Source organism: Procambarus clarkii, chromosome 16 (assembly GCF_040958095.1).
Source record: "Procambarus clarkii isolate CNS0578487 chromosome 16, FALCON_Pclarkii_2.0, whole genome shotgun sequence".
In the NCBI taxonomy this organism is placed as follows: domain Eukaryota; kingdom Metazoa; phylum Arthropoda; class Malacostraca; order Decapoda; family Cambaridae; genus Procambarus; species Procambarus clarkii.
In genome coordinates, this window is record NC_091165.1 from 38612900 (window position 1) to 38633942 (window position 21043).

Genomic DNA, 21043 nt, shown 5'->3' on the forward strand with positions numbered 1-21043 from the left:
GAGTTTAACTTCTTCAGGTAGTATTGATTCTGTGAGGTCACTTTCTAAGTCGTCTAGTGTCGTGAGGTCAATGGTAGGGTAGTGTGTGATGGCATGAGGGTTGTGTCGTATCCATGTTTCTACTCTGTTTATGTTTTGTATTGCTGTTGGTTGTGGGGGGTGGGGATTGAAGATGTCCTGCCAGTGTTGTTTGAATATGCCTATTACTTCTGAGGGATCGGTGTAGTTTTGATTGTTGTGAGTGATGTATGTAAAGGCAGAAGAGGAGGAGTTTCCTCTGATCCTCTTTATGAAGTTCCAGAATTGTTGTGGAGTTGTTTTTCTTTGTATTTCAGCTTTATGTATGAGTTTCTCCCAGTTGTTAGCATGGTCTTGGTCAAAGCTGTTGAGTATGTGGTTTTTGAGTATAGTGAGGTCTGTGTTTACTTGATTGTATCTGTGAAGGTTGTGGGTGAATCTGTTGTGATAGCAGGAGAGTAGCCTTTTTGTTCTGATCGAAGGAAAAAAGGAGTATCTAGTTTTGTGGGTTGTTTTTGGAATGGTAGCATCAGCTGCTTGTATGATGTTATTCTGGATGGTGAGGACTTGGGAATCTATGTCTGTGTGTGGTTTGTCTTGGAAGTTGTAGGGCTGTGTGCTGGCAGTTAGGTGTTGTTTGAAGGCTTCCCAGTCTGCATTTTGATAGTCATATTGTGGGGTGGCTGGGATGAGTATGGGGTTGCTGGAGAGTGTGAGTGATATGGGTATGTGATCTGAGCCAGTGAGGGGTCCGGGTGTGATGTAGTGTTGTAGGTGGGTGCCTGCTCTGTTGGTGAGGATTAGATCTGGTCTCCCAGTTCCATTGTGTGTGTAGGTTGTTTGGAAGTCAGGGCCAAGGAAGGTGAGGTGTTTGTTTTGGTGGAGTTGGTGTAGTTGTTGACCGTGCATGTTGTGTTGGCGATGGTTGAATGTTTGGTGTTTTGCATTTAGGTCTGCTAGGAGGAAGACTGGTATGTGTGTGTGGTTGAAGAGAGTGTTTAGGTCCTGGAGGGGGAGACCCAAGTTTGGACGAATGTATGTGGTACCAATGATCATCTGCCCGTGTTGAGTGTGAATGCGGACTGCTAGGAAGTGTTTGTGTTGCCAGTTGGTAGTGAGGAGGTCATGTTTATAGGTGTTCTTTATTAGAATAGCAACCCCTTCGTAAGCTTCATCAGGAGATTGGTATGTTGTGAAGCCAAAATGTCTAATTTTGTGAGAGTTCGTCACGCATGTGCTGTTTAGTAGCAGCACATCCGGTCTTTCATTCTCCACAAAGTTAGCAATTAGGTGTCTGATGTTGTAATATGCTCTAACGTTAAATTGTGTGATTTTCATATTTATTGACTTGTTGGGGGAGTGTTTGTGGCATTTGAACCGGAGGGGTTCTCCTTTGTGGATTGATTCGTTGTGTAGACAGATTTGGTAATTATAGATTTGGGTAGGAGATATGTATGGCGTCCGTTTTGCATGGTGTCTGGTATGAATTTTGGAAGTTTTGGTGTAGGGGTGAGGGAGTGGTCCGGGGAGGTGTTAGTTCTCTTGGCTGAGAAAGACACGTTTTGGGGCAAATTTTGTGGGATTTTGGGCTTTGTACCTGTGTGGTATTGGGTTAGGGGCGTGAGGTTGGCTAGCGTGTTGGGCATGAGGTGAGTTGACGTGTTGGGCGTGTGGGCTAAGGTGAGGGAGGTTACATGTTTCTTGGTATCTGATTTCTTTTTAATTGATGGGTTGGTTTTCTTGTGTATTGGGGTTTTTCGTCTTGCATGCAGAAATTTTTTGTTTTGTTTAGGTGAGTTTGTTCTTTTCACTTGAAGAGTTGTTTTGTGTTTTGGTGAACTTGATCTTTTTGACTGAAGAGGGGTAGCTGTCATGGGGAGCATGGTCTGTGAGAAGCAGTTAGAGGCCTGGGTGTCAGGGGAGGGTGTAGATGGTTCTGGGTTTGGTGTTTGGGGGGTGATGGGGGGAGGGGGTGGTGTTGGGTTTGTTGTCTGGGAGGTGGTTGGGTTTGTTGTCTGGGAGGTGGTGAGGGGCGGGGGCGAGTGTAGGGGTTGTACTGGGTTTGATGCCTGGGGGGTGATAGGGGGTGGGGAAGGGGGTAGGGGTGGTGCTGGGTTTTTTGTCTGGGAGGTGATGAGGGGTAGGGGTGGCACTGGGTTTGATGCCTGGAGTGTGATAGGGGGTGGGGGTGATCCTGGGTTTTGTGTCTGGGGAGTAATAAGGGGTGGAGGTGGTGGTGTAAGTGCTTGTGGGGTGAAGGGGGGAGGTGTTAGGGGTTGTACTGTTTGTGACGCCAAGCTGGGAGGGATGACTATTGGAGGGAAGTTGTTTGCTAGTAGGATATGTTGGATGTTGGAGATTGCCTTCCTCGTGTCTCCTTGTGCTGATATCTGTGCTATTATGATAGCTGCCACTATTCTCGGGGTGTCGTCTGTTGGTGGGTGAGGGGGGGGAGGGGGGGCCTGAGTATGGTGGTTTGCGAGATGGTGTCCGCTGGTGGTGTGGGTTTGGAGAGGTGGGAAACCTGGGGGGGTGGGGAGCAGGGCACCTCTACCTTGAGGGTTGATGGGTATTGTTTGAGCATTTTGGGGAAGTGTGTTTGGGCGGTGAAGCTGGTTAGTGTGGTTTTGGGGATAGAGCTGGCGTGTTGTCTGGGCATGATATTGGGGTAGTGTGTTTTGGGTCTTATTCTTCATTGCCTTAATGAGTTGCACCCTGATTTTGCAGTTGTGGTGGGTGGCAGGATGGTTTTCACCACAGTTTATACAGCATCGTGAACCTTCTGTGCAATCTTTCCAGAAATGTCCTTTGTTGGCGCATAAGGAGCAGGCTTGTTCCTTTTCCTTGCATTGCCTGGTGGTATGGTTGAATCCATAGCACCTGAAGCATTGTGTGAGGGATTGGTATGTGCTCATCTTGAGGTTATAATGTGGGATGGAAATGTGGTCTGCTTTAAAGCCATGTGTGAGGAGGGATTCAGCTTCAGTGGGGGAGGAGCATCGGATTCTGAGGATCTTTGTGTTTGGTGGGTGGAAGAGATCTTCTATGATGATGTTGTTGGCTTTTCCTATGTCGGCAGTACGTTGTTTGTCTAAAGTTGTAATCGTGGAGAGGAGGGTGGTGTCTACGTTGAAGGCAACAGCAGTGCAATTATGTTTCTGTTCCAGTGTCAGTGCAGGGGTGAGTCCAAGTGTCTGTAGTCCTGTTCGGGCTTTGGGGGTGAGGCAAGCATAGAGGTCAGATTCAGAGGGTAGAAAGAGCTTTATTCCTTTGTCAATGGGGGTGATGGAGGTGTAAGGAGTCTGGGTGATCATGTAGATTTTCTGTCCTATTCCGTCAGGGTCAAGGGGAGGATCAAGAGCACAGAGGAGGCGAAGGCAGTGCATTTTAGGTGAGGTAGTGGTCTGGTGGAGGAGGTGGTGGTGGGTTGACTCAGCTGGGTAGCTGCGATCGCCGTGGAGCTGTGGATCTTAGGCTCGTGAGCTGTGGGTTGGAGCTCGGTTGTCAGAGGCGTAATTCCGGGTTCTTAGCTGGCTAATTGAACCCGGTTCGGCACAAATACAAAGTATTCGTGAGTCCTGAAGGTGTTACTCAAGGGCAACCCCCACTGCTAGTTGACTCGCACTATCACGAGGTTCTAGCAGTGGATCGGCATTGCAAACAAGCCAGGCAGGGAGACACAGGGCGCAAGCACGTGCTGTGGCCCCACCTGGGAGGAAAGGACGAATACCCCACTGCACTTTCACCGCACAGGGGGTAGGTCCCGGCCTGAAGAGGAAGAAATGTTTAGCAGAGGAGAGAAAGAGTGCTATACACGGCAATACACATTACGTAAGTTAGGCCATCCAGCTGTCCCTGGTTTTATTCAGGGTGGCAGTACGGGTTGGCCCACTAGGGTAATGTATCTTTGCACGCTATATCACTGATAGAGCTGTAACCTAAACCGTGAACACGCCGAGAGGAAGAGCCGTCGTTGCCTGAAAGAAGTGTGTGCCAGTTTGCCTGGGTGTTGCCTTGGATGGAAGATGGCTGTGATAAGGATGTGGCCCCAGGTAGGGTTACCACGAGAGTATGCTCGTCTGGGCCGACCAAGCGGCCCTGACCTTGCAAGTTAGCAACAGGTGCTACTAGCGCTCTGCATCTCTGGCTGTTGAATCCATGCTGTTGGATCACTGTGGTGGTTGTGATGTTAGATGCCTCAAAACGGTGGTCCCAAGTAACTGCAATAATGCAGAGGCAGGTGGTTGCAGGTGCGGGGGCGCTCAAACAGCGTATCGCCTAGATCTCACTGCGAGCGCGACGTGCTACTGCTTCCGTTGCCAATGACCCAGAATCAGAATCAGAATAATACAGGAGAAGATGCCCATAGGGGCGAGCTTGGAAGTGGGGACAGAAGAAGATAAGGGGGGGTGAGAGGAAGAAGATTTGTAAGAGAAAAAGTGCCAGGGCTAAACCCAGCTGCGTGTCGTTAGGTTGCGGCTTTCGAGGCAGGGACTCAGTCGGGTGTTTTCAGTGACAACATCGGGACATCACAAACTCACAACATCACAGTGATTGGCTCAAGAGTGTCAGGGCTGAACTTTTTTACGGATTGTTTGTGCTGGTTGTTGAGAGCTGAATATGTAATGATAGTGGATGCTGGGTGTTGAGAGCTAAAGTTTAACGAAATACAGAGTTAGGAAGAGGATCATGGATGGTAGAGAAGAGGTCATGATTGTTTCGTGGTAGTCTGAGAGTGTGTAGGAGAAAATCAATATGTTGTTCATGATGAGTGAGTAGTCTATCGATTTGTTTGTCTGATAGAGTTTTCCAGTAGGTATTTAGGGCAGGAATGTTAGTACTTTCATGGAGACTTTGACTGGTATTTAACTCTTGCCATCGGGTGTTGAGTACCCATCTTAGTGCTCTGTTCTGTATTCTTTGAAGTTTTATTTTGTTAGTGCGTGCAGATAGAGAAAGAGCTAGTGGAGCGTATGTTAGGAGAGGTCTAATAAGTGCTTTGTAAAGGTGCATTTTTGTGTCAGGTTTTGCAAATCTAAGTCTGTATAGTTTCTTCATGGCTTGAAGAGCTATTGCATGTTTCTGTGTTATGTGTGTGTGAAAGAGTAGTTGTCGATCAAATGTGAGTCCCAGGACTGTGGAGGAGGGAGATACAGAGATATAAGTAGGATTTTGAGTGTATGAATAGAGTTTGAGAGGAATTGGGCGAATAGTTCTTTTACAGAAAAAGTAGGTGATTTTAGATTTGCTGGAGTTGGTTTTTATACGCCATTTGTACTCCCACTCAGTGACAACATCAAGTTCTGTTTGTGCTCTGTTTGTTAGTGTATCAATGGTGTTGCTGGTGACAAGGTGAGAGACATCATCAGCATAACATATGGTTAATGAAGTGTGATGAACAGGGTCAGGAATGTCGTTTATGTATAGGATGTAGAGTGTTGGGGCAAGAACAGAACCTTGGGGAACACCGGCGTGTAAGTTGAAGTAGTCAGAGTGTTGTTGGAGGAACTTAATTCGCATTGTCCTATTGTCTAAGTAGTTCGAAAGAAGTTTGGTGGTGATAAGAGGAAGATTAAAGTTGTTGCATAGTTTGAATTTTAAGCCGTCATGCCAAACAGTGTCAAAGGCCTTCTCAACGTCCTTAGTGATGAGTGCAGTCTTAAGTCTTTGGTGCTGATTGATACTGAGGTAGTTAGTCATGATGTTTAAGGCGTCGTGAGTGGACCGGTGAGGCCGAAATCCAAACTGTTTGTTAGTGAGTAAGTCATTGTGTTCAAGGTGGGTTCTAAGTCTCTGGTTGATCAGCCTTTCAAAGACTTTGCCAAGTGTCTCTAGAAGGCTGATGGGTCTATAGTTCTTTGGGTCAGTGTGGGGTTTCCCAGGTTTTGGAATAAGAACGGCTGTGGCAGACTTAAAGTTGAGTGGAAAGTATCCAGAGGCAAGGGAGGCGTTGAATAGGTTAGTGATAGCAGTAATGATAGAAGCAGGGAGTTGTCTAAGAAGGATATGTCCAATGCCAGACGCACCAGGGGCTCTACGACGAGTGCCCATGAGAGCTGTCTTGACATCAGCTAGAGTTAGGGGAGTCTGTAGTTCAGTGTTTGAATTAAGATTTTCAAGGTGAATGAGGTCGTCTGGTGTAGTTGCTTGTCTATTTTGGTGTATCCAGTCTTCGACTATTTCAATGTTGGGGCGTGCAAATGGTTCAGGAGGATGTGGGTGAAAGATTTGTTCCCAGTGGTGTTTAAAAATGTTGAGAACTGCTTCAGGATCAGTGATTTTGTTGTTATTATGTAGAAGGTATTTAAACAGTGTGTGAGTTGATCCTTGTAATCGTTTGATTCGTTTCCAGAATTCTTGAGGTGTCAGTTTTCTGTATTGTTCTGCTTGTTCTATAAGGTGTTTCCAATGTTTTGTGTGATCTTCATCTAGGCTGTTAAGGATATGGTTTTTTAATGCTGTTAGGTCCCATAGTATTTGTCCATGACGATGTATGTTTTGTAAGAATCTAGTGTGATAGCAAGCTAAGAGGCGTTTGGAGCGAATGGAGGGGGTGAAAGTGAAATGTGGTTTGTGTGCTGTTTTAGGAATGGAGATGTTTGCTGCATGAATGATGGTGTCTTGTATGTTGCGTGCTTGTGTGTCGATGTCAGTGTGATGTTTGTCATTGTATTCATAAGTGAGATCAGTGTCATCAATGTGTTGTTTGAACATGTCCCAGTTTGCCCTATGGTATGAGAATTGAGGAGTGCTGGGGATGAGAATAGGATTTGTGGAGACTGTGAGAATTAAGGGAATATGATCAGAGCCCGTAATGGGCCCTGGTGAAATGAAGTGTTGCAAGTTGCTGCCGTGTCTGTTGGTGAATATGAGATCAGGCCGGCCAGAACCTGTATGTGTGAAACAAGTGGGGAAATCAGGGCCAAGAAAGAATAGATGTTTTTGGGTGTATATTTGGTGAAGCTGTCTGCCATGCTGATTTGTGGTATTGTGGTGGAATGTAGGGTGTTGTGCATTGAGGTCTGCAAGCAGAAAAACAGGCAAGTGAGAGTTGTTGAAGAGAGTTATGAAATCTTGCATGGGAATGTCGGTGTTAGGACGGGTGTAGGTTGTGCAGATGATGAGAGACCCCATTTGTGTATGAACTTTAATGGCTAGGAAATGTTTGTGAAGCCAATGAGTGTGTAAGAGTTCGTGTTTGTATGAAGAACGGATGAGTATTGCAACTCCTTCATGTGCTTCATCTGGTGACTGGTAAGAGGAGTAGCCATAATGTTTGATTTTATATGAGTTCGTAATGTATGTGCTATTTAATAATAGCACATCAGGTCTCTCGATCTCAATAAAATCTGACACCATGTGTCTAATGTTGAAATATGCCCGCACATTAAACTGTATGATCTTTATGAATTTTTAGGTTTTGATGGGGTGCTGGTGGGGTTTTGTGCATGTACAAGAGCATGAGGGTTGCGTGATTCAATGAGTTGGGCAGTTATTGAGGAGGGTGCATCTTGGAGGATGGTGGTAGGAATTGTAGGATATTTACAGCGGGAGGTGGGAGTAAGACAACGGGTTGTTGAACGGGCTCGGGACGAGACAAGATGAGTTACAGAAGAAATGACTGAAGTTGTTGGGGGATGGAGGGAGACAGAAGGCTTGTTGACAGGGACCGGGTGAGAGGTATCAGAGGTTGTAGTGTTAGTAGTCAGATTGGAAGTGGAGAGGACAATGTTGGGAGAAGAGGTTGAAAGTGCCTTTGACATGGATGCTTCAGTTTGGGATAGTCCAGGATGTGCTGTTTTGTCAGTGGCACCGTTTTCTGTAGCAGTCAGGAGTGGGTTGGTAGGAGATTGTGGGGGAACTGTAGTATTTTCTTCAGCTGAAGTCATGGTGTTTTGTGGAGTGAGGACTGTAGGCGAGAATGGAGCAGAGCGCAATAGTTGAGTAGGAGGAACAGAGATACTAGGAAGGCCGTTATGAGTGAGAAAGATTGAAAGATAGTCAGCAAAGTCACGGCCATCGTCCTTGGCCTTCAAGTAAGCAGCTTGTACACAGGCAGTGACTCGTTCATATGCAAGGTTCTGAAGAGGAGAATAAGGTGGAGGTGGTGGGTGAGGGAAGAGAGGTGGAGAGGACTGAGTTTGTTGTGCAGTATTATGATGATGTTGCTGGTGAGGTGAAGCATTAAGGACACTGGCATAGGACATTGAGGTGGCTGATGCTGTTTGGTGATGAGATAGGTTATGGGAGGTTGAAGAAGAGGAATGAGGGTGTGCTTGAGTGCGAGGTTGGTTATTGCGAAGAGATTTTAGGGTTTGCTTTCTCAAAGGGCAAGATTTGTCAACTGCTGAATGACCTCCTTGGCAATTGATGCATTTTGAAGTGTTGGCAGAGCACTGAGTGTAAAAATGGCCTTCTGCAGAACATTTTGAACAAATTTGTGGGCTTTTACATTTCCGGGTTTCATGACTGTATTTGTAGCATTTAAAGCATTGCAGCAAAGGAAGATAGTCAACTGGACTAATGAGATAGGGAGGAGTGCTGGTGTTGAGGATTTTAATTCCATGATGCATGAGTTTTTGAGCTTCTGTAGGGGAGGAACACTGGATCTTAAGGTGTTTTGTGTTGGGCACTGGGTATATTTCCATGACAGTAATAGCATTCCTGTGTGAGATGTCTTGGGAGAGATTGATAGTGTTAGGTGCTGATAGGACAGAGCTGTCGACATTTCTTACAAGGATGGAGCATTTAGTTTTTTGTTCAATTGTGAGGACAGGAGTCAGTGAAGCTTGTGTGAGTTTTGATAAAGCAGGTTCCCTGAAACAGGCAAAAAGGTCGTCTTCTGAGGCAATGAGAAATTTGATGGTGTTTGTGTTGGCATGTTTTATATGGTTAGTGGCTGGTGTGCCAGTGGCATTGTAAAAGGTAGTGATGCAGTCAACTGTGTCTATGGGTGTATTCCCAGTGTAGGTCATCCGTAGACAGTGAGCCATTGTGACTCACTATCTACTGACAGTCCCGTGTCTTGTGCCAATCACTGCGATTCCATTAGGTCAGTGTGCTCGTGAGCTGTGGGTTGGAGCTCGGTTGTCAGAGGCGTAATTCCGGGTTCCTAGCAGGCTAATTGAACCCGGTTCGGCACAAATACAAAGTATTCGTGAGTCCTGAAGGTGTTACTCAAGGGCAACCCCCACTGCTAGTTGACTCGCACTATCACGAGGTTCTAGCAGTGGATCGGCATAGCAAACAAGCCAGGCAGGGAGACACAGGGCGCAAGCACGTGCTGTGACCCCACCTGGGAGGAAAGGACGAATACCCCACTGCACTTTCACCGCACAGGGGGTAGGTCCCGGCCTGAAGAGGAAGAAATGTTTAGCAGAGGAGAGAAAGAGTGCTATACACGGCAATACACATTACGTAAGTTAGGCCATCCAGCTGTCCCTGGTTTTATTCAGGGTGGCAGTACGGGTTGGCCCACTAGGGTAATGTATCTTTGCACGCTATATCACTGATAGAGCTGTAACATAAACCGTGAACACGCCGAGAGGAAGAGCCGTCGTTGCCTGAAAAAGAGGTGTGTGCCAGTTTGCCTGGGTGTTGCCTTGGATGGAAGATGGCTGTGATAAGGATGTGGCCCCAGGTAGGGTTACCACGAGAGTATGCTCGTCTGGGCCGACCAAGCGGCCCTGACCTTGCAAGTTAGCAACAGGTGCTACTAGCGCTCTGCATCTCTGGCTGTTGTTAAATCGATGCTGTTGGATCACTGTGGTGGTTGTGATGTCAGATGCCTCAAAACGGTGGTCCCAGTAACTGCAATAGTGCAGAGGCAGGTGGTTGCAGGTGCGGGGGCGCTCAAACAGCGTATCGCCTAGATCTCACTGCGAGCGCGACGTGCTACTGCTTCCGTTGCCAATCCTTTTGCGCGAGTCGAGCTTTCCTTTTATATCCCGCTCGCGACTCAGCTCAGAGCGGGTCGCGTGGCGGAGCGCGCTGATTGGTCAGTGGCGGACTCCCTTGATCCTGAGCGGGGTATATAACACGAAGCTCGATCTGCGGGGCGGCATTATTATTAAACACCACAAACCCACAACAGCAGCAGCAATGTCAGGACGCGGCAAGGGAGGCAAAGTGAAGGGCAAGTCAAAGTCTCGCTCCAGCAGGGCCGGACTTCAGTTCCCCGTGGGCAGAATTCACCGTCTGCTGCGTAAGGGCAACTACGCCGAACGCGTCGGTGCTGGCGCTCCTGTCTACCTGGCAGCCGTCATGGAATACCTCGCTGCCGAAGTTCTGGAGCTCGCCGGTAACGCCGCACGTGACAACAAGAAGACCCGTATCATCCCACGTCACTTGCAGTTGGCCATCCGCAACGACGAAGAACTCAACAAACTTCTGTCTGGCGTAACCATTGCACAGGGAGGTGTTCTTCCAAACATTCAGGCAGTTCTTTTGCCAAAGAAGACAGAGAAGAAGTAAGCACTTCTGCCACCCACCACGACAAATACCATAACCAGGCTCCATCCGGAGCCACACACACTTTAATAGAGAGATTCAAGTAGACAATCAACTTTCAAACATTAATAATAACATTTATATTGATTTCATTTGGAATGTGTACATAACAAACAAACAAAACAAAATTATAGGGGATATTCAGCATCACTTGGAATATTAACCAATCATATAAATCCAATATATATTTTATATTTTACTTTAAGCGAGGAATTCTTATTCTATCAATTTTTAATCATACAAATGAACAAAAGCAATTCTTCACTAGACGTAATAAATGAATAAATGATCAAGGTTTTAATGTGTTTCATGAATATATATATATATATATATATATATATATATATATATATATATATATATATATATATATATATATATATATATATATATATATATATATATATATATTATATATATATATATATATTATATATATATATATATATATATATATATATATATATATTATAATATATATATTTTAATACTTGTGAACCAGAATATGTTTGAGCAGCAGCGATCGTGCCATTGGCCGAAGTGCAACAATTCAAATAATTTAAAGGGCCTGCTCGGGTATATAAGAGAGGCTGGGAGACTGGGGCCGGCATACAGAGTACTTTGCTTTAAGAGGTCAGACCCCACCCTGATCCGGTGCATTAAACCGGTAAGAGACGGGAGACCTCTTAAGGAAAGTGCAACCCTCTAGATCAGGCTCTCCTGCACCCAGCACTGCCGGGTGGGTAAACATTAGGCAGCAACGATTAGAGCCATGATCTACCGAATCAAGGTACGATTCAGAGGGAACCAGATCCCTACTCGATCAGAGATATCGAATTCAGTTCAATTCTGGGGCCGGTGGTGGGTGATGAGTGATGGTGTGGTGTGGTGTTGTTAAGAGTTGATTTACGGCCGGCCAGCCAGCCAGCTGCAGCCAAGGCAGGGCAAGGCAAGGCAAGGCAAGGCAAGGCAAGGCAAGGCAAGGCAAGGCAATAACAGGACAGGACAGGACAGGACAGGCCAGGCCAGGCCAGGCAAGGCAAGGCAAGGCAAGGCAAGGCAGGCAGGCAGCCAGGCAGGCAGGCAGGCAGGCAGGCAGGCAGGCAGCCAGCCAGCCAGCCAGCCAGCCAGCCACTCCCACTTTGTATTTATATGCATTCAATTTATATTCAAACATTATATATGTTAAGGGCCTTGTTTTAGTGTTTATTTTAAAAATGACAAACATCGAGTCATTTTACCAGTCCTTTAGCGTTAACGGTGATGCATTTTAAAACTGAACATAAATCGCCTTTTCTGGATATATCAAATATCGAATCCACTTAATGTGCCTACAATTCAATCATTCAAAAAATACATAATTTACATCAAGCCTTTTCATAGAACAGACAATAAGATTTGTACATGCAAAAAAAAAAAATCCTTTAAGTTATCAATACAATGTGAGAAAACTTTATTTTTATAACTAAAGTTGCACAATTATACCAACTCTATGGTGGCTGGGTGGTAAGGTGTGTGGCTGGTGTTTTGGAAGTCGCGAGTTCAAACGAACCAATGGGAATAATACTTTTTTTTTTTTTTGCCATACAATCTTCCTAATACTATTATGTAGGTTTGTGTGTGTGTTTTTTTATTCATTCTTTGGTTTTATAGATGACATACATATTGACTCCTTTTACCGGTCCTTAATTAGGCTCTGGGGAAGCAATGGTGGTGGTGGTGCTGGTGGTGGTGCATTTAAAACTAAACCAAAAATCACCAGTTCTGGACGCGTCAAATATCATATCCGCTTAATGTGTCTACAACCTAATTACTTAAAACTACACTATTTAATTCATTCATATCATGTGCATATTGGTCATTATGCTCATACAACCGACATCAAAATTTATTTTCATTATTAGAATCATACATTTCATCAAGTAATACAGATACAAAGAGATTTTCTTTCTGAGAAGACCGTTAGTATTGGCTTGCAGGCAGGCAGGCATTTGAGGGTTATTATTTCGCCTGTTGATTGGGGGGAGGGTTGATGTGTTAGGGGGTTTTCGGTTAGATGTGGTGGTGGTGATTGGTGGTGGTGGTGATTGGTGGTGAGTGGTGGTGGTGGTGGTGGTGGTAGGTGGGAGTTGGGGGGGGGGAGGGAAGGGGAGGGGAATGATGGTCTGTGGATTCCTTCTCCGTACCCTTTACATATAAGCAAAAATATGCCTTCTTGTGGGTATAGAAACATTAACACAAATTATATCAGTAACTGATGTTGTAGCCTTTTAAACAGAAAAGATTTGTACATACAAATACTTTTTAATTATCATTTATTTGTGGAAATGGCATTTACGTCATTAAATTGATACCTCAGCATCAAGCTAGTGTCCTGCAGCAGTGGTCCAGTGGTAAAGTGTATATAAGTGATGCGTATTCTTGGAGTTGCGAGTTCAAACCCGGATTAAGCTATATATATATATATATATATATATATATATACAACATGTTTTGTTTTGGTTGTTTGTTTTTGTATAAAGCCTCACACAATATCTATATTAAGCGAGTTTGTTTTAAACATGACATACATATTAATTCATTTTACCAGGCCTTATTCCACACAACTCCGTGAATTTCCCGTGGAGCCAGCCAGCCAGCCATTCAAACAAAAACAAACGAAACAAAACAAAAAACATTATTGCCAACAGCATTTGGTGTTCCCAGGCGGTCACCCATCCAAGTACTAACCAAACCCAACGTTGCTTAACTTCGCTGATCGGACGAGAAGCGGTGTTCTCAACGTGGTATGACCGTTGGCATGAGACTGCCTACACATTGTGGCTAATAACCAACTCTTTTAGTCATCACGACAGGATACGGACCTGCTTGTGGTGTCTTAATGGTAATTGTATCCTAACATATTTTTGTCTCCTTGGCATGGATATTTAACATCGTTTATTCAGTCTTGGGTTTATGTTCTTTCGCCATTTACAGACATTTTACATCTACCTACTTCCTCAGCCTGCCCTGCCAATTTCTAATGAATTTGTGGATTTTCTTTTGTAATACAAACATGTGTGTGCTCATCTGCTCTTCAGTTTTTATGATATTTGTCTCATCTGTCCTGCTTTATGATACTTTTACAAAGAACATGAACAAATGCTTCTATTTTAGAGAAGATATGGGATCCAGGTTTCGGAGCCGTAAAACCAACCGTCGTGATTGGTGGACGAGTTGCCAGGTTGCAGCTTCTGTACCGTGCCGGCACATAAATAGGTTCGCCTCAAGCGGCGGCAGCATCATTCCCCCGTGACTGTCTGAGCGTCTCTCATCACCTTGGTTGGTTCATCATCATCATCATGGTAGAAGCAAAGCCTACCAAGAAGGCTGCGGCTGCTGCTGCTGCTGTGGTGGCCACCACCAGGAAACCTCGCGTCCAGGTTGCTCACCCGAAAACTAGTCAAATGGTTCTAGCCGCGGTCGCAGCACTCAAAGACCGTAAGGGCTCGTCTCTACAAGCAATCAAGAAGTACGTTGTTGCCAACAACAAAGTCGAGGCTGCCAAGATCGCCATTTACATCCGAAGATTTCTCAAGAAAGCAGTGGCTGACGGCATTCTTGTTCAGACCAAGGGAAGTGGAGCTAGTGGATCATTCAAGCTGGCCGTAGCAGAGAAGAGGGCCGTTCTAACTCCCAAGAAAGCCACCACAACCAAGAAACCATCTACAGCAGCAAAGAAGGCCGTGGTAACTCCCAAGAAAGCCACCACAAGCAACAAACCACCTACAGCCTTGAAAAAGAAGCAGCAGCAGCAGCTTGTTGTTGGGAACAAAAAGCCCAAAATAAAGAGAGCTTCAAAATCTCCCAAACCACCCAAGGCAAAGAAAGCTGTCAAGAAAGCAACAAAGGCAAAATAAACGACGACATGCAAGCAGCATGAATACACATGACAATAAACATCCAGGCCTCCCCCCTCAGTGGAGGGGCCTCATATGATTCCAAAAAGAGTTTAGTTTTGTAGACAAATAAATCATTACTTTTGGGGTAGATTTACTCTGTATATTATATATATATATATATATATATATATATATATATATATATATATATATATATATATATATATATATATATATATATATATATATATATATATATACATGGGTGAGGTGATATGGTACCAAAGTTTTGGGTAAGGTGATTGACATTTACACAAGATAAAACACGAACCAATGGGAATAAAAACATAAGAATGGAAGTAACTGCAGAAGGCCTATTGGCCCATAACACAAGCACTTCCTCTTGATGCTTCTATATTGGTTCGGAGTCTTGAAGCTATAATATATATATATATATATATATATATATATATATATATATATATATATATATATATATATTTATATATATATATATATATATATATATATATATATATATATATATATATATATATATATATATATATATATATATATATATATATATATATATATGCACACAAAACTAAATAGTCTTGTTAGACAAATTGCCCCTATTAGAGGCAAGTTGACTAACAAGCCGAATGACTGCAATTGTTTTGAATTTGAGTTAAATCTAACATAGAAATGTAATCAAACCTAACCTAACCTATGCTAACCCAAGCTAAGCTAACCTAACCTAACCTAAGCTAACCCAAGCTAAGCTAAGCTAACCTAACCTAACCTAACCTAACCTAAGCTAAGCTAACCTAACCTAACCCAGCAATTCATGATCTTAATATAATACTGTTAATTGGATAAACCAATTTGGAAAGAAATGTTCGAAAATAACAAAATTAACTGTGCTTGTTAGGAAAATTGGGCCTTGCATACTTGTCCCAATAGTGTGATTCTCGCTTTTAGGTACGACATAAACGTATTCCTAAGTTGAGAGAGAAAAAGATTCTCACTCAAACATGCATATCGATTGCCAGTCCTGAATTCTGGGTAGATATTCGTGTCCTCCCTTTTCATTTACCATCATTTGGATACTATCAAAACAGCTCCGAGAAGGATAAAATGAATAAAACGGGTAGCTCACTCATGTAAAAAGGAAGAGTTGGGAAAGATCTCTCTCTCTCTCTCTCTCTCTCTCTCTCTCTCTCTCTCTCTCTCTCTCTCTCTCTCTCTCTCTCTCTCTCTCTCTCTCTCTCTCTCTCTCTCTCTCTCTCTCTCTCTCTCTCTCTCTCTCTCTCTCTCTCTCTCCCCTCACCCCCCCCCACCCCCACCAATGATCCTGCTCTGCTAGTATATAACGTAACAAACATTCCCCCCCCCCCTCCCTCCCCAATCAGAGTCCCTTTAAGCATGCGAGGATAAAAAATAGATTTCATAAGACCCAATGTGCTAGCTGATTTCAAAACAATTTATGTTATCGTCTATTAAGCCCTTCAGTAAAAAAGTATAGGGACCTAATTAGGTCCCGTTTTGAGGTGGTGGTGGGTGGAATCGATGGATTAGCCAAGCTCTTATCCGCCGAATCCGTAGAGGGTACGACCCTGGCGCTTCAGAGCGTACACCACGTCCATGGCAGTGACGGTCTTCCTCTTGGCGTGTTCCGTGTAGGTTACAGCATCACGGATGACGTTCTCGAGGAACACCTTCAGGACGCCACGGGTCTCTTCGTAGATGAGACCCGAAATACGCTTGACGCCGCCACGACGAGCTAAGCGACGAATAGCGGGCTTGGTGATGCCCTGGATGTTGTCACGTAGCACCTTACGATGACGCTTGGCGCCACCCTTTCCGAGTCCCTTGCCTCCCTTGCCGCGTCCAGTCATGGTGTTGTAGTTGTGTGAATCGAATTGACGAATGCATTCATTCATTCATTTAAATATAGGTCAAGATACCCTAATGGGTGAGCGTGGAAGTGGGGATAGGGGAAGAATTAGTGGGGGGTGAGAGGAAGGGTTTTCAGTATGAGGTAAAGTGCCAGGGCTAGACCCAGCTGCATGGCATTGAAATCGTTATGACCAGACTAGGCAGTGAAGGCAAGGAATCGGATCTGTGACAACCCCAGAATCAGAATCAGAATAATACAGGAGAAGATGCCCATAGGGGCGAGCTTGGAAGTGGGGACAGAAGAAGATAAGGGGGGGTGAGAGGAAGAAGATTTGTAAGAGAAAAAGTGCCAGGGCTAAACCCAGCTGCGTGTCGTTAGGTTGCGGCTTTCGAGGCAGGGACTCAGTCGGGTGTTTTCAGTGACAACATCGGGACATCACAAACTCACAACATCACAGTGATTGGCTCAAGAGCGTCAGGGCTGAACTTTTTTACGGATTGTTTGTGCTGGTTGTTGAGAGCTGAATATGTAATGATAGTGGATGCTGGGTGTTGAGAGCTAAAGTTTAACGAAATACAGAGTTAGGAAGAGGATCATGGATGGTAGAGAAGAGGTCATGATTGTTTCGTGGTAGTCTGAGAGTGTGTAGGAGAAAATCAATGTGTTGTTCATGATGAGTGAGTAGTCTATCGATTTGTTTGTCTGATAGAGTTTTCCAGTAGGTATTTAGGGCAGGAATGTTAGTACTTTCATGGAGACTTTGACTGGTATTTAACTCTTGCCATCGGGTGTTGAGTACCCATCTTAGTGCTCTGTTCTGTATTCTTTGAAGTTTTATTTTGTTAGTGCGTGCAGATAGAGAAAGAGCTAGTGGAGCGTATGTTAGGAGAGGTCTAATAAGTGCTTTGTAAAGGTGCATTTTTGTGTCAGGTTTTGCAAATCTAAGTCTGTATAGTTTCTTCATGGCTTGAAGAGCTATTGCATGTTTCTGTGTTATGTGTGTGTGAAAGAGTAGTTGTCGATCAAATGTGAGTCCCAGGACTGTGGAGGAGGGAGATACAGAGATATAAGTAGGATTTTGAGTGTATGAATAGAGTTTGAGAGGAATTGGGCGAATAGTTCTTTTACAGAAAAAATAGGTGATTTTAGATTTGCTGGAGTTGGTTTTTATACGCCATTTGTACTCCCACTCAGTGACAACATCAAGTTCTGTTTGTGCTCTGTTTGTTAGTGTATCAATGGTGTTGCTGGTGACAAGGTGAGAGACATCATCAGCATAACATATGGTTAATGAAGTGTGATGAACAGGGTCAGGAATGTCGTTTATGTATAGGATGTAGAGTGTTGGGGCAAGAACAGAACCTTGGGGAACACCGGCGTGTAAGTTGAAGTAGTCAGAGTGTTGTTGGAGGAACTTAATTCTCATTGTCCTATTGTCTAAGTAGTTCGAAAGAAGTTTGGTGGTGATAAGAGGAAGATTAAAGTTGTTGCATAGTTTGAATTTTAAGCCGTCATGCCAAACAGTGTCAAAGGCCTTCTCAACGTCCTTAGTGATGAGTGCAGTTTTAAGTCTTTGGTGCTGATTGATACTGAGGTAGTTAGTCATGATGTTTAAGGCGTCGTGAGTGGACCGGTGAGGCCGAAATCCAAACTGTTTGTTAGTGAGTAAGTCATTGTGTTCAAGGTGGGTTCTAAGTCTCTGGTTGATCAGCCTTTCAAAGACTTTGCCAAGTGTCTCTAGAAGGCTGATGGGTCTATAGTTCTTTGGGTCAGTGTGGGGTTTCCCAGGTTTTGGAATAAGAACGGCTGTGGCAGACTTAAAGTTGAGTGGAAAGTATCCAGAGGCAAGGGAGGCGTTGAATAGGTTAGTGATAGCAGTAATGATAGAAGCAGGGAGTTGTCTAAGAAGGATATGTCCAATGCCAGACGCACCAGGGGCTCTACGACGAGTGCCCATGAGAGCTGTCTTGACATCAGCTAGAGTTAGGGGAGTCTGTAGTTCAGTGTTTGAATTGAGATTTTCAAGGTGAATGAGGTCGTCTGGTGTAGTTGCTTGTCTATTTTGGTGTATCCAGTCTTCGACTATTTCAATGTTGGGGCGTGCAAATGGTTCAGGAGGATGAGGGTGAAAGATTTGTTCCCAGTGGTGTTTAAAAATGTTGAGAACTGCTTCAGGATCAGTGATTTTGTTGTTATTATGTAGAAGGTATTTAAACGGTGTGTGAGTTGATCCTTGTAATCGTTTGATTCGTTTCCAGAATTCTTGAGGTGTCAGTTTTCTGTATTGTTCTGTTTGTTCTATAAGGTGTTTCCAATGTTTTGTGTGATCTTCATCTAGGCTGTTAAGGATATGGTTTTTTAATGCTGTTAGGTCCCATAGTATTTGTCCATGACGATGTATGTTTTGTAAGAATCTAGTGTGATAGCAAGCTAAGAGGCGTTTGGAGCGAATGGAGGGGGTGAAAGTGAAATGTGGTTTGTGTGCTGTTTTAGGAATGGAGATGTTTGCTGCATGAATGATGGTGTCTTGTATGTTGCGTGCTTGTGTGTCGATGTCAGTGTGATGTTTGTCATTGTATTCATAAGTGAGATCAGTGTCATCAATGTGTTGTTTGAACATGTCCCAGTTTGCCCTATGGTATGAGAATTGAGGAGTGCTGGGGATGAGAATAGGATTTGTGGAGACTGTGAGAATTAAGGGAATATGATCAGAGCCCGTAATGGGCCCTGGTGAAATGAAGTGTTGCAAGTTGCTGCCGTGTCTGTTGGTGAATATGAGATCAGGCCGGCCAGAACCTGTATGTGTGAAACAAGTGGGGAAATCAGGGCCAAGAAAGAATAGATGTTTTTGGGTGTATATTTGGTGAAGCTGTCTGCCATGCTGATTTGTGGTATTGTGGTGGAATGTAGGGTGTTGTGCATTGAGGTCTGCAAGCAGAAAAACAGGCAAGTGAGAGTTGTTGAAGAGAGTTATGAAATCTTGCATGGGAATGTCGGTGTTAGGACGGGTGTAGGTTGTGCAGATGATGAGAGACCCCATTTGTGTATGAACTTTAATGGCTAGGAAATGTTTGTGAAGCCAATGAGTGTGTAAGAGTTCGTGTTTGTATGAAGAACGGATGAGTATTGCAACTCCTTCATGTGCTTCATCTGGTGACTGGTAAGAGGTGTAGCCATAATGTTTGATTTTATATGAGTTCGTGATGTATGTGCTATTTAATAATAGCACATCAGGTCTCTCGATCTCAATAAAATCTGACACCATGTGTCTAATGTTGAAATATGCCCGCACATTAAACTGTATGATCTTTATGAATTTTTAGGTTTTGATGGGGTGCTGGTGGGGTTTTGTGCATGTGCAAGAGCATGAGGGTTGCGTGATTCAATGAGTTGGGCAGTTATTGAGGAGGGTGCATCTTGGAGGATGGTGGTAGGAATTGTAGGATATTTACAGCGGGAGGTGGGAGTAAGACAACGGGTTGCTGAACGGGCTCGGGACGAGACAAGATGAGTTACAGAAGAAATGACTGAAGTTGTTGGGGGATGGAGGGAGACAGAAGGCTTGTTGACAGGGACCGGGTGAGAGGTATCAGAGGTTGTAGTGTTAGTAGTCAGATTGGAAGTGGAGAGGACAATGTTGGGAGAAGAGGTTGAAAGTGCCTTTGACATGGATGCTTCAGTTTGGGATAGTCCAGGATGTGCTGTTTGGTCAGTGGCACCGTTTTTTGTAGCAGTCAGGAGTGGGTTGGTAGGGGATTGTGGGGGAACTGTAGTATTTTCTTCAGCTGAAGTCATGGTGTTTTGTGGAGTGAGGACTGTAGGCGAGAATGGAGCAGAGCGCAATAGTTGAGTAGGAGGAACAGAGATACTAGGAAGGCCGTTATGAGTGAGAAAGATTGGAAGATAGTCAGCAAAGTCACGGCCATCGTCCTTGGCCTTCAAGTAAGCAGCTTGTACACAGGCAGTGACTCGTTCGTATGCAAGGTTCTGAAGAGGAGAATAAGGTGGAGGTGGTGGGTGAGGGAAGAGAGGTGGAGAGGACTGAGTTTGTTGTGCAGTATTATGATGATGTTGCTGGTGAGGTGAAGCATTAAGGACACTGGCATAGGACATTGAGGTGGCTGATGCTGTTTGGTGATGAGATAGGTTATGGGAGGTTGAAGAAGAGGAATGAGGGTGTGCTTGAGTGCGAGGTTGGTTATTGCGAAGAGATTTTAGGGTTTGCTTTCTCAAAGGGCAAGATTTGTCAACTGCTGAATGACCTCCTTGGCAATTGATGCATTTTAAAGTGTTGGCAGAGCACTGAGTGTAAAAATGGCCTTCTGCAGAACATTTTGAACAAATTTGTGGGCTTTTACATTTCCGGGTTTCATGACTGTATTTGTAGCATTTAAAGCATTGCAGCAAAGGAAGATAGTCAACTGGACTAATGAAATAGGGAGGAGTGCTGGTGTTGAGGATTTTAATTCCATGGTGCAAGAGTTTTTGAGCTTCTGTAGGGGAGGAACATTGGATCTTGAGGTGTTTTGTATTGGGCACTGGGTATATCTCCATTACAGTAATAGCATTCCTGTGAGAGATGTCTTGAGAGAGATTGATAGTAGTAGGTGCTGAAAGGACAGAGCTGTCGACATTTCTTACAAGTACAGAGCATTTAGTTTTTTGTTCAATAGTGAGAACAGGAGTAAGTGAAGCTTGTGTGAGTTTTCTGAAAGTAGGTTCCTTGAAACAG

At 44.3% G+C, this 21043-nt stretch overlaps 1 non-coding gene across 1 annotated transcript; it reads right to left on the reverse strand.

Annotated features, from left to right (window-relative positions):
• Nucleotides 1-13208: 13208 nt before the first annotated feature.
• On the reverse strand, nucleotides 13209-13327 carry LOC138365481 (5S ribosomal RNA). Its single transcript, XR_011228836.1, has one exon. It is a non-coding gene; the product is annotated as a 5S ribosomal RNA (ribosomal RNA).
• Between the last annotated feature and the right edge of the window lie 7716 nt (nucleotides 13328-21043).